We start from the raw sequence: 14,543 nt of genomic DNA on the forward strand, positions 1-14,543 counted from the left end.
CGCACCGTTGATCGCGATTATGATAGGTCAGGTCCGCACCTAAATGAACCGTCCGGTTGATCGTTTGGTTGACGTTAACTTCCAACTGGGGCCTACATGCCAGTGTCTGTACCTCATATTCAAATAAAAAATTCTTCAATCCCCCGGTTCTTTTCCAAATTTACAAATATGTCCTCACTTTTACAAAATAGCCCCTATAAACATTTCTAAAAAGCAATCGGGTCCCTGCTGTTTTTCTGAAAAAGCAATCGGATCCCTGTAGTTTTTCCTAAAAAACTGATCGGGTCCCTGTTCATGGTTGCCGCCGCGCCATGCCGTGCCCCATGCCGACGCCACACACCCGCAGGACGCCCTCTCCTGCTCCTTGGTCGCAGAGATGGCCTCTACCGCTGCTCCTTGGAGTGAAAGCAGGGACGGCGATGCGGAAGGGGTTGCTGAAGAAGCCAAGCAGCTGGGGCGGGTGGAACACCTGGAAGCGATGGCGGAAGGCGGGGGACGAACGGACGGTGCAAAGGAAGGTGCGGCAGGCGAGGGTGGCGCAGACGAGGCTCGCGAGGGAGGGAAGGCAGAGGAAGATCTCGTGCACGAGGTCATCGCCGATGGCAGCGATGGTGGTGGCCGCTGATTCATGCTTTGTTGCCGCTGGCTAGTAGCTTCCGGCGGCGATGAGCTGGTGGCTTCCAGCGGCGGAGGAGAGAGGAAGGTCGGGGAGGGTTGTCGCCGGCTCTGGAGGGGGGTTCTCGTGCTCGAGAGAGAACACTGACATGTGGGCTCCATTTGTAAGTTAACGGTCAAACAAACAGTTCGTTTAGGTGCGGGCTCGGCCTGTCATAATCATAATTAATCTTAAAGTACTCGACGATTTGGGTTTTTTGAAACAGCCAACCACCTCTTTGGTAGTTATTTGAGAAAAGTTAGAATCCGGTAGTTTTTTCGAATCCTAGCCTGTAAAGTACTCCCTCCATCCGGAAATACTTGTCCTCGAAATGGTTGTATCTAGACTTATTTTAGTAATAAATACATCCATTTACAACTATTTTAGTAATAAATACATCCATTTTGAGGGAGTACTAGTTTTATGCTATTTACTCAATGTAGCAAGATCCTGAATAATATCAATTGCCCATGGGAAGCAGCACGTTAGGGCATCTCCAGCCGTTGGCCCCCCAGGGGGCGCCTAAAATTGCCGCCTGGGGATGAGACGGCGCAAAAATTGGGCCTGGAGCCGAGTTGGTCCCCAGCCGCCGGCCCCAGGGCCGCCCCCAGGCACGTTTTAAAATAAAAGAAGTTCGGCGAAGTTCGGCTTAAACACGATAAAATTCGGCCAAACACTATAAATTTCGGCCAAACACGATAAATTTCGGCACATTTCGGCGAAGTTCGTGGATTTTCATTAGATAGCACATATACATAAACTAATCTAAAGGAAAAACTGGCTGAAGTCGCTGCTGTCGCCGCCATCATCGTCGTCGACCTTCTCCTCCTTGACGCGGGCGCCCCTGCTGGACCCCTGCCCGGCGTCACCATGGCGGACTGGTGGCTGCGCATCGTCGTCGTCGTCGCTGTCGCAGATGACGACGACTCCGCCTTCGTCGCGGCCGCGTCGACGTTCCGCGAAGCAAAGCAGGGCGGCGCGCTGGCGCTCCTTCGCCTTCTCCAGGCGCTCCTTCTCCATCGCTATGGAGTCCCTGCGCGCCCATTCCAGGGCCACTTCGTCGTTGTCGAGCTCCTCGTCACCGGCGCGGCCGGCTCCTTCTTCACCGGCGCGAGCCCCGGCTCCGTCTTCACCGACGTGAGCCTCGGCTCCGTCTTTGGCTTGACGAAGCGTGGAGGAGGAGCCGACGAGGAGGCGCGCCGGCCGCCCTCGTTGATGACGATGTCGGCGTTGCGGGTGCGCCGGCCGAGCGGCGTCTCCGCCGCGGGCTCGGCCTTGACGCCGAGAAGGGCCGGAGTGCCGGAGGAGTGCGATGAAGATCGGGAGGAGGAAGAAGAGGAGGAGGACCCGAACCTCCTTGGCGCCCATGGCCCGACGCGTCGGTGCTGCGCTGGGGCAGCCGCCCTCGCTGGGTACGCCAACGGCGGGTCGTTGCCGCCCTCGAGGTACGTCAGCACGCCCTCGAGTGTGCGGCCGGGGACGCCCCACCACAGGTGGCGCCCCTCGCTGTTCTGCCGGCCGCCAACCACCGGCGCGCCGTTGATGGACGCCAAGCGCTGCTGCTGGCGGCGCTCGAAATACGCCGCCCAAGCCGCGTTGAAAGGATCGATATGGTTGACTAGAGGGGGGGGTGAATAGGCAACTAACAATTTTTAGCTTTTCTTTAACAAGTTAAACTTTGCATCAAAATAGGTTGTCTAGAAATGCAACTAGGTGAGCAACCTATATGATGCAACGAGGATAGGTACACAAGCAAGCAAGAGATATGAAACAAGTAAGCTTGCTTAAATAAAGGCACGACATAACCAAGAGTGGAGACGGTGGAGACGAGGATGTGTTGCCGAAGTTCCTTCCCTTTGAGAGGAAGTACGTCTCTGTTGGAGCGGTGTGGAGGCACAATGCTCCCCAAGAAGCCACTAGAGCCACCGTATTCTCCTCACGCCCTCACACAATGTGAGATGTCGTGATTCCACTATTGGTGCCCTTGAAGGCGGCTACCGAACCTTTACAAATAAGGTTGGGGCTCTCTCCACAACTTAATTGGAGGCTCCCAACAAAACCACGAAGCTTCACCACAATGGAATATGGCTCCGAGGTGACCTCAACCGTCTAGGGTGCTCAAACACCCAAGAGTAACAAAATCCACACAAGAAAGTATGGGGGAACCAAATATCCTTTGGTGGAAGTGTAGATCTAGGTCTCCTCCTTCAATCCCTAGCAAATCAACAAGTTTGAGTGGCTAGAGAGAGAGATCGGGCAAGAGAGCTTGAAGGGCATCAATGGTGGAGTGAGAGAGGTCAAAGGTGGAAGAGGTAGGTGGGAGAAGCTCTCTTATATAGTCACCCTCAATTTCCAACCGTTACTGCGAATTTAGCACTACAACGGTACAACCGGTCCTCGTCCCGGTACAACCGGGACTCACGATGTATCTGCAGAACCCTACCAAGCGGTACAACCGGACCAAGGGGGCGGTAGTACCGGCTAAGAAAAATAACCGGACTAACCGCCTGGCCACCGCACAATCACCGCATCAAAACAGGAGCTTGACCGGTACTTAGGCGGTGCCTGGCCGAAACAACCGTATGGCCTTGAGCTCTTGGGTGGCTAAGTCCTGAGCGGAAGAACCGCTCGGACCACCGGTGGTACCGGTCATCGTGGAACTACCGGACCAACCGGGCCACTACCGCCCAAGAACCGCATCAAACCAGAAGCGAGAGTGGTACTTGAGTGGTGCATGGACGGAACCACCGCCCCAGCTGTTGCAGAGTATGGTGGCGGTACCACCGCCCGGAGGCAGCGGTACAACCGCTCGAGCACAGCTGGTGAGCGACAAGACCCAGCGGTACAACCGCTCCAGAGAGCGGTACAACCGCTGGGCAGAAACAGTGAGCAGAAAAGAAAAGAGGGGAAGAGGCAAGGAAAAACTCTCTCTCACACACACACCTGAGGAAGGCAAAGAGAGGGTGAGAAAAGTGTACGTGAACTGATTCCCCCAGAGCTTCCTAATGAGGATTCCCTCTTGATAGTACGGGTACTCTACGCAAAGAAAATAAACCGTAGAGGACACGTCTTCGATCTTTTCCTTCGAGAGGTAATAGCAATCCGATGTAAGCCTAAGCATCAAGAACCTGAAACATAAAGCACACGTTTAGACCACCAAGGGTTGTCATCATCATCCAAAACATAAAGTTGGGAAATGCCCTTTCAATCTCTCCCTTTTTGGTGGATGATGGCAACAACACGATTTGCAAGAGATAAGTCAATGAAATCTAGATGGAACTCCCCCTGAATGTGTGCCCAACAAGTACTAGCTGTTATAAAGCATGAGCACACTTTCAGGACTAGACTCCCCCTAGATTTTATAGACTCATCACTCTGAGCTCAAAAGGATAGACAATATGATACTTAGAGGCAATAATAACGATAAAGACCTACGAACAGAAAGGTAAACGGAGTAGCAAGTCTCACACACAGCACGGAACGAACCAAGTCCACAAACAAACACAAAACACGAGAACAAGAGAAAACAACCCAAGCAAATCCCCGAGACCTATAGAACCCTCTTCCCCTTTGGCATCAAGACACCAAAAAGGAAAAGAGCGAAGCTAGCGACCCAAAGCTCAGGCGTCCTCCTCTGACTCCTCAGTCGCATCTGGATCTTCATCATCAGAGTCGTCATCATCGTCGTGATCAGATTCTTCCATGGCATTGTCCGCTGCTGCAAACGAGGACGATGGCTGGGGAGGGGCTTCATCATCAGTCCAGGTGCTATGGGTAGAGATCCAACGCTCCTCTGGGGTGATGCTCTTCTCAGAGCCACTCTGAACCTGCATGTTGAGGTGCTTCATCATTGCAATTTGGCGACGCCATGCAAGCTTCTCATTGACATGTGCCTCATACATCTTCTTCTGGATGTCAGCCTGGAGATAAAAGGTCTTCTTCACTTTGGCAGTAAGTTTGGCCACCCACGAAGGCTTGGCCCCTGGCTCCAGCTCAAAGTCCTCATCGTCAGAAGTAGCATAGACATCCTCAGGAGCATGTTCAGGGAAGCGAGGGTCGGCATGCTTCTTCTTCTTAAGGAGCTTGACCTCATGAACAGTGAGGTTGTCGGGAGAAGTGAGGAGCTCTCCAGGACGACGAACAGCCAACACAGAGTTCAGAAAGCACATGACAAACAGAGCGTAGATTGGGACTTTACGGTAGATGACCATGTTGTACATCTCATGCCACAGCCAATTGGACACATCAAACGTTGCCCCTGTCCCCACCATGGTATTCATAGCAACCATCAAATCAACTAGATAGCCATGAATCTCATCTTGATTGCCCACCTTGGGCAAGACCACATTGCGGAACACTCGGTGCATGATGTCATAGACCTTCTCCAAATCCTTGGATTCTCCAATATTCCCACGACCCCTAATGTACAGAGGGGCAAGCTTCTCCTTAGGCATGGACTCAGGAAAATCATGAGGGTGAATGCCACCCCTTCCTTGCAGACCGGTATCCTCGTACCCAATAGCATTGCAGAAAGCCCTCCAGGGAACGTGAAACAATTCATCGCGACACATGAAGGTGAGAGTGCGCGCATCATCTTCTCCAAAATGAACCGTGGCATAGAACTGATGGATAAGTTGAACATTAAAGTCACAATTGACTGACATGATCTTGACAAGATCAACTCCTCGCAGAGAGCTAGTGCCTCACCAAAATACTCCATGTTGTTTCTCCAATGATCAAAATCAATTGTCCACTGCTTGGCATATCTGTTCTTGTTGTGCTCAAAGAGTTCATGAACAATCCGCACTTGCATCTCATTCCGGAACTGAACAGTGGTCCAACGGGGAGCAATGGGAACCTCATACGGATTCTTTGAGCGGTAGGCTTCCCAATCCTTGGCTTTCCAACGATGCAACGGCATGACAACACGTTGCTTAGCAGCTGCAGACTTTTCACGGCGAGTGGCTTGGTGGGAATCACAACTTCTTCATCATCTGACACAACCGGGCGCAAGGTCCTTCGTGCCCTCTTCTTGGTCTTGCGAGGAGCAGAGCGAGAACTAGAGCCACCTGAACACACACACACGAAAAGAACACACAAAAACCCAACAAGGATGAGAGGATTGCACCCACTAGTAGAAAAGGAACAAGTTGCAACAACAAAGAAGACAGAACAGTGCTTAGTGGTTGATATACTCCGGTTGTACCGGATCTTCCGCCGGTAGTACCGCTCCAGCGGTTGTACCGCCCGTAGGGGCGGTAGAACCACTGACAGTGGCACTACCAGGGAGGATAGATCTAACCGAGGCATACGAATCACACAAGTAATATCCGAATTCTAAGTGCTGCAAACAAGACAGGAGGCTAACAAAGAACTCTTCTAAGCCATAGATCGAACACTAAACGCGGAAAGATGGGTAAAGCCCTAGGCAAGGAATAACCCTAACCAAAAACTAGAGGCAAAGAACACGAGGCATTACCACCATCCATGGGAAGAGATCGGAAGGCCTCCACGGAGAGAATCCACGGAGAGCCAAGGATCCGAAGCGCGAGACGCACTCCGGGGCAGGGGTAGAGATGGCCGGCGGCTAGGGCAAGAAAAAGAGGAACGAGGACGAAGGGAAAAAGACAACCCTTCAGTCCCGTCGAGATATATATAGGCCCGTATGCACGCCTCGGTAGAACCGCTTAGGGGAGCGGTTGTACCGCTCGTCTGGTACAGACCGGTGGATGGAGGCGGTACTTCCGGTGCCTGGAAGGCAGCGGTAGTACCGCACGGCAACAACCGGTAGTACCGGACGTGGGTTACCGTGGGATTATGTGGTGGAACCGCCCAAGTACCGAACGGAAACCCTTGGGACGGCACAACCCGGTACCAGCGGTAGAACCGCTCGTGGTACCGGTTGTACCGCCCGACCACCCAAGCCCAAACCAAGATCAAATGAGTGCAATCCGGAGGGAGGAAGAAGGGGCACAAAGACAGGAGAGAAACAACACCCTAGGAGAACCTAACACAAAGAGCAAAGAGAGAAAGAGAGAAAACAACATGAGAACAGCAAGGCTAACTCCAACTCCCGAAGAGAGGACGGTGGCCGAGGCCACCTATGTTTGAGTCAATTGGTATGGCACCGCGAAGAATTATCCTTGGGTCCATGACCAAAACTCGTCTTTGAAGCACAAGTACCATCAAATATGGCTAATGTGAAAGACACAATCAATTTATGCATAATGGGGGGAGGGAGAGTTCATTGAGAGAACAACACTCCCCCTATGTCCATGCCTACACCTAAACTAGACAGCAAGTTGAGCGTGGTAGGGTGTGCAAGGGTTCAAGCCACATTGCTCGAATCAATGATATTTAGCTCATGCCTTAACTCGCGAAATCTTGCTTCATCCAAGGGCTTCGTGAAAATATCTGCAAGGTTGTCATGAGTGTTGACATAGTTGAGCTTGATCTCTCCTCGTCTAATGTGATCCCGGATGAAGTGATACCGGATCTCAATATGCTTCGTCTTGAAATGTTGCACCGAATTGAGAGAGATCTTGATGGCACTTTCATTGTCGCACCAAAGAGGCACTTTGTCACAAGTGACACCGTAATCCTTTAAAGTTTGCCTCATCCATAGGAGTTGAGCACAACAACTAACGGCGGCAACATACTCCGCCTCAGTGGACGAGAGAGACACACAACTTTGCTTTTTGGAAGACCAACTTACCAAAGAGCAACCAAGGAATTGGCACCCTCCGGAAGTGGACTTCCTATCCACTTTGTCTCCCCCCCAATCAGAATCCGAGTACCCTACAAGCTTGAAGTTTGATCCTCTTGGGTACCATAGGCCAAAGTTTGGGGTATGAGCCAAATATCGAAAGATTCGTTTGACCGCCACATAGTGACTTTCCTTAGGTGCGGCTTGAAACCGTGCACAAATTCCCACACTCAACATGATGTCCGGTCTAGATGCACAAAGGTAAAGCAAGGATCCAATCATGGAACGATATACCTTTTGATCCACCACTTTACCATTGGGATCTAAGTCAAGTTGGCACTTGGTGGGCATTGGAGTGGAAGCCGGCTTGACGTCACTTAGCTTTAATCTCCTAAACATGTCTTGAGTGTATTTGGATTGATTGATGAAAGTTCCTTCTCTTCTTTGCTTCACTTCGAACCCTAGAAAGAACTTCAACTCTCCCATGGAGGACATCTCGAACTTTGAGGTCATGAGAGCGGCAAATTCCTCATTGAAAGCTTTGTTAGGAGAACCAAAGATAATATCATCAACATATAATTGGCACACAAACAACTCCCCTTTGACCTTCTTAGTAAAAAGAGTGGGGTCGATTAGCCCAACTTCAAAACCACGGTCTTGTAACAACTCGGTAAGGTGGTCATACCACGCACGTGGGGCTTGTTTAAGGCCGTAGAGCGCCTTATCGAGTTGATACACATGATCGGGAAAGTAGGGATCCTCGAACCCGGGGGGTTGCTTGACGTAAACCAATTCACTAATGGGACCATTAAGAAAAAGCACTCTTCACATCCATTTGTTGTAACTTAAAATTATGATGAGAAGCATATGCAATTAACAAGCGAATGGATTCAAGACAAGCAACGGGAGCAAAGGTTTCACCGTAGTCGATACCCTCGACTTCGGAGTACCTTGTGCTACCAAACGAGCCTTGTTGCGTATGATAATCCCATGGGCATCTTGCTTGTTCTTGAATATCCATTTGGTTCCAATGACATTGTGGTTCCCCGTTGGCCTTGGCACCAATCTCCACACTTTGTTGCGCTCGAAATTGTTGAGTTCGTCGTGCATGGCATTGAGCCAATCCGGATCTTCTAGCGCCTCATAGACCTTGTGGGGTTCCACACAAGAGACAAACGTGTGATGCTCACAATAATTTGCTAATTGTCTACGAGTGCTTACCCCCTTTCTTAAGCTTCCAAGCACATCCGTCATGAGATGATCCTTGGTGGAGAGCTTGGATGCAATCTTGGCGGCACGACGCTCTAATTCCTCCTCGGTGGTGAGTTGAGGAGCAGTTACTTGATCATCTTGAGTGCTGTCATGAACTTGTTCTTGATCTTGAACTTTCTCGGGGAGAGAACTTGACCTTGGGCATCACTTGGTGTGTCAACACCGTCTTGAGTATGATCTTGCCCTTGGTCTTGTTCATGAGGTTGAGGGCCTTCACTTTGTTCTTCGGAAGCGTGTGGGCCTTGGGTTGGTGATGGCTCCACTTGAGTGGAGCATTGTCCTTCTCCTTCGGCCACAAGGGGTTCCTCAATGGGTAGGATAAAACCAACACCCATTCTTCTTATGGCTTGAGGAGGAATTTCATCACCTACATCACAAGTGCCACTTTGCTCCACTTGGGAGCCGTTATTCTCATCAAACTCCACGTTACACGTCTCCTCAATAAGTCCCGTGGATTTATTGAGGACACAGTAAGCATGAGAGTTTGTAGCATAACCAACAAATATGCCCTCATGAGCTCTAGCCTCAAATTTAGACAACCGAACACCTTTCTTGAGAATGAAACACTTACACCCGAACACCCGGAAGTACTTGAGGTTGGGCTTGTTACCGGTGAGTATCTCATATGGAGTCTTGTTCAAGCCCTTGCGGAGGTAGAGCCGATTGGATGCATGACACGGGGTGTTGATGGCTTCGTCCCAAAAGTTGTACGGAGACTTGAACTCCGCCATCATGGTCCTTGCCGCATCCATCAACGTCCGGTTCTTCCTTTCCGCAACACCGTTTTGTTGAGGGGTGTATGGTGCGGAATATTGATGCTTGATTCCCTCATCACTAAGAAATTCATCCAAGGTGTAGTTCTTGAACTCGGTGCCGTTGTCACTTGTTATTGTCAAGATCTTTGCATTGTTTTGACGTTGTGCTTCATTTGCAAAGTCAATGACGGTTTGTTGGGTCTCGCTCTTCCTCTTGAAGAAATACACCCACGTGTACCTTGAGTAGTCATCCACAATCACCAAGCAATACTTCCTACCTCCAAGACTATCGAAGGATGGAGGCCCAAAGAGATCCATGTGAAGGAGCTCCAAAGGCCTCTTTGAATAAATGATAGTCGTGGGAGGGTGAGCCTTCTCATGTAGCTTTCCTTCGATACAGGCACTGCAAGCACGATCTTTAGCAAAACTAACATTCGTTAGTCCACGGACATGGTCCCCCTTGAGGAGACTTTGCAAAGATCTCATATTGACATGGGCTAAACGGTGATGCCAAAGCCATCCCACATCAACTTTAGCCATTAGGCATGTCGCGGTCTTAGTGGGTCGCTCTGAAAAGTTAATCACATATAGACCGTTCTTGACATGCCCAACAAAGGCTACTTTAAGAGTCTTGCTCCACAAGAGGGCCACGGTATCGATATCAAAAAAAGTGGCAAAGCCCATGATTTCAAGTTGACGAACGGAAAGTAAATTGTATGCAAGGGACTCAACAAGCATGACCTTCTCGATCGTGAGATCATGAGAGATGACCACCTTGCCAAGTCCCAATACCTTAGAAGATGAGGCGTCACCCCACTCGACATTGATGGGCATAGATGGAACCTTGTGCACGTCCACCACCAAGTCCTTGCTTCCGGTCATATGATTTGTAGCTCCGCTATCAAGCAACCATGATCCACCACCGGAAGCAAACACCTACAAGAGATCAATGCTTGGTTTTAGGTACCCATTTTGTAATGGGTCCTTTGATGTTAGTAACAAGGGTCTTAGGAACCCAAATAGACCATTCAATGTATTCATGAAGAGAACCAACAAATTTGGCATAAACATCCCCATCACTAGCACGGCATAACACATAAGAAGGATTAAAATCGCCGGCTTTGTTGGGAGGGGTGACATTGCCCTTCTTGACATTATTCTTCTTCTTCTCCTCGGGGGCACTCTCTCCCTCCCTCACAAAGGTTTGCATGAGAGGAGGAGGCCGTTTGGTCTTGTAATTCTTCTTCTTGTTCTTGGAGTCGGGGACGTACCTAACCCCTTCCTTGGCCACACCTCCCTTTTGGTTGGTCAAGAGATCGTTGAGGTTCTTCTTGCCTTGTATGCAAGTCGCAAGACCTCTCTCAAGTTGCTCCTTCAACTTAGCATTTTCCTCAACAAGATGTATATGCTCACAACACGGGTTTGTAGCATTTGCATTATCAATTAAAACCATATGAGGAAAAGTTGCTTTCTCCTTAGTTAGCTTCACTTGGAGTTGATCATGAGACTCCTTGAGACTAGCGTGAATACCCTTCAAGGCCTTGTGGGCCTTGTCAAGTATATCAAACTCCTCTTTGAGTCTAGCAAGATCAACCCCGAGTTTGGCCTTCTCGGAATTTAGCACACGAGAAACAACGAGGGCATGATCATAATCTTTCTCTAACTTAGCATGATCTACGTTGTGTGACTCCTCAAGAGCCAAACGAAGACCACGCCCTTCCTCAAGAGCATTGGAAAGATCCGAAATCTCATCGGCATAGTCACGACTATGTCCTTCCATCTTAGAGATGGTGTCTTCGTGAGCCTCGATCATGTCATTGGCCTCACCAAGTTGTTCCAAGAGAGCAATAAAGTGCTTCTTGGATTTTCCCTTGAGTTTGCCCATAAAGGCCTCAAACTCGTTAGCCTCCACATTAGCTTCCTCAAATTCATTAATGCTATCCGTTGGGGAGGGATGATTAATGATGGTAGTTTTGATGTTGGAGGTTACCTTGTTGGTGGCTTTAGCCATGAGGCACTTGGCGGTGATGCTCTCGTTGGGTGAGTCAAAGAGAGACACCCATGACGTTGTTGCAATGGCAACGGAGGCCATGGCAACCGACTCATCATCTTCATCATCGTCATCATCCTCATTGTACTCTTCTTGCACAACCAAGGCCTTGGGATGAGTCTTCTTGGTGAAGTTGTTCTTGTTGGGGAACGACTTAGCCTTGTCCTTTCGGATGAGTTTGCCACCATTGTCTTCCCTCTTCTCATACGGGCATTCCGCAACAAAATGACTCACGTTGCCGCAATTGTAGCAAGTCCTTACACGTTGCTTGCCCCTTGTACCACTCGAGTTGTTTTTGCTAAAGTTTGGCCTTGAGTTTTTCTTGCTCCAAAATTGCCTTGAAGCAAGTGACATGTGTTCATGATATGCATACTTCGTATCTTCAGGGTTGCTCTCCTCTTCTTCCTCTTCTTCGTCTTCCACTATGAGCTTGGCCTTCAATGCAAAGTTAGGCTTCTTTGCCCGTTGAGAACGGAGCACCCCATTGTCGGCGGTCTTGTCCAAAATGTTCATGGCCACAAACTCATCCAACACTTCGCTTGAGGTCAAAGTGTGGAAGTCCGGTCTTTGACGAATGATGGAGGACATGGCCTTGTGATAGGGCATCATTGCCTTGAGGAATTTGCGCTTGATCCAATTGTCATCCGTGTCCTTGCTCCCGTGATCTCGTAGTGAGACCGCGAGTTTGGTTACTCTCCGATAGAGCTCACGAGGTTCTTCATCTTCCTTCATTGCAAACTCATCGGCCTCATCTTGTACCACTTCATAGTTGGAGCATTGAATGCTTGCGCTTCCGCGGTAGAGAGACACGACACAATGCCATGCATCTTTGGCCAAGGCGAAAGGACGAAGATGAGGTAGGTCTTCGGGTGGAATATCATCTTGAATGATGAAGAGAGCATTCTCATTGAATTGATTGTCCGCGGCTTCTCGAGGAGTGAAGTTGCTTGGATCATGTGGATAGAAAACTTCTTCAATGATTCTCCAAAGGTTAGTGTTCACATGATTTAAATAACGTTTAAAGCGGTAAACCCAAGAATCAAAATCCTCATTTTTCACAATCTTAGGGGGAGGACCGGCATGATTCAGATGAGTGGAAGGAACCGGTCCACCATAAACAAGTGGTGGTTCCACATGGGCAAAGTTGTCGGTGCCATTCTTGCCACTAGAAGAAGGAGCCTTTTCACTACTAGCTTCCCCCTTGTCGGGGATAGCATCCGTCACCTTGTTGGCGGGATCACCCACTTTCAACGGTGCGGTGGATAGTTTAAGCCCCTCAAGAAATTTAGTAAACATGCTTTCGACTTCGGTCGTCATGGGGGTTTTCAATGTCTCCAAGGCCACATTGAACTCCTCACGAGAAACCGAAGTTCCCCCATCTCCCGTAGACGAGATCGGATTCACACCGGAGTGTTCCTCCACACCGTCTACGGTATCAACCATACTCTTTGGACGGTAAAGTCCTTAATAAAGAGACGAGGCTCTGATACCAATTGAAAGGATTGATATGGTTGACTAGAGGGGGGTGAATAGGCAACTAAGAATTTTTAGCTTTTCTTTAACAAGTTAAACTTTGCATCAAAATAGGTTGTCTAGAAATGCAACTAGGTGAGCAACCTATATGATGCAACGAGGATAGGTACACAAGCAAGCAAGAGATATGAAACAAGTAAGCTTGCTTAAATAAAGGCACGACATAACCAAGAGTGGAGACGGTGGAGACGAGGATGTGTTGCCGAAATTCCTTCCCTTTGAGAGGAAGTACGTCTCCGTTGGAGCGGTGTGGAGGCACAATGCTCCCCAAGAAGCCACTAGAGCCACCGTATTCTCCTCACGCCCTCACACAATGCGAGATGCCGTGATTCCACTATTGGTGCCCTTGAAGGCGGCTACCGAACCTTTACAAACAAGGTTGGGGCTCTCTCCACAACTTAATTGGAGGCTCCCAACAAAACCACGAAGCTTCACCACAATGGAATATGGCTCCGAGGTGACCTCAACCGTCTAGGGTGCTCAAACACCCAAGAGTAACAAAATCCACACAAGAAAGTATGGGGGAACCAAATATCCTTTGGTGGAAGTGTAGATCTAGGTCTCCTCCTTCAATCCCTAGCAAATCAACAAGTTTGAGTGGCTAGAGAGAGAGATCGGGCAAGAGAGCTTGAAGGGCATCAATGGTGGAGTGAGAGAGGTCAAAGGTGGAATAGGTAGGTGGGAGAAGCTCCCTTATATAGTCACCCTCAATTTCCAACCGTTACTGCGAATTTAGCACTGCAGCGGTACAACCGGTCCTCGTCCCGGTACAACCGGGACTCACGATGTATCTGCAGAACCCTACCAAGCGGTACAACCGGACCAAGGGGGCGGTAGTACCGGCTAAAAAAAATAACCGGACTAACCGCCTGGCCACCGCACAATCACCGCATCAAAACAGGAACTTGACCGGTACTTGGGCGGTGCCTAGTCGGAACAACCGTATGGCCTTGAGCTCTTGGGTGGCTAAGTCCTGAGCGGAAGAACCGCTCGGACCACCGGTGGTACCGGTCATCGTGGAACTACTGGACCATCCGGGCCACTACCGCCCAAGAACCGCATCAAACCAGAAGCGAGAGCGGTACTTGAGCGGTGCATGGACGGAACCACCGCCCCAGCTGTTGCAGAGCATGGTGGCGGTACCACCGCCCGGAGGCAGCGGTACAAGCGCTCGAGCACAGCTGGTGAGCGACAAGACCCAGCGGTACAACCGCTCCAGAGAGCGGTACAACCGCTGGGCAGAAACAGTGAGCAGAAAAGAAAAGAGGGGAAGAGGCAAGGAAAAACTCTCTCTCTCTCACACACACACCTGAGGAAGGCAAAGAGAGGGTGAGAAAAATGTACGTGAACTGATTCCCACTGATTCCCCCAGAGCTTCCTAATGAGGATTCCCTCTTGATAATACGGGTACTCTACGACCAAAGAAAATAAAATCGTAGAGGACACGTCTTCAATCTTTTCCTTCGAGAGCTAATAGCAATCCGATGTAAGCCTAAGCATCGAGAACCTGAAACATAAAGCACACGTTTAGACCACCAAGGGTTGTCATCATCATCCAAAACATAAAGTTGG

Source organism: Triticum dicoccoides, chromosome 4A (genome assembly GCF_002162155.2).
Source record: "Triticum dicoccoides isolate Atlit2015 ecotype Zavitan chromosome 4A, WEW_v2.0, whole genome shotgun sequence".
NCBI lineage: Eukaryota > Viridiplantae > Streptophyta > Magnoliopsida > Poales > Poaceae > Triticum > Triticum dicoccoides.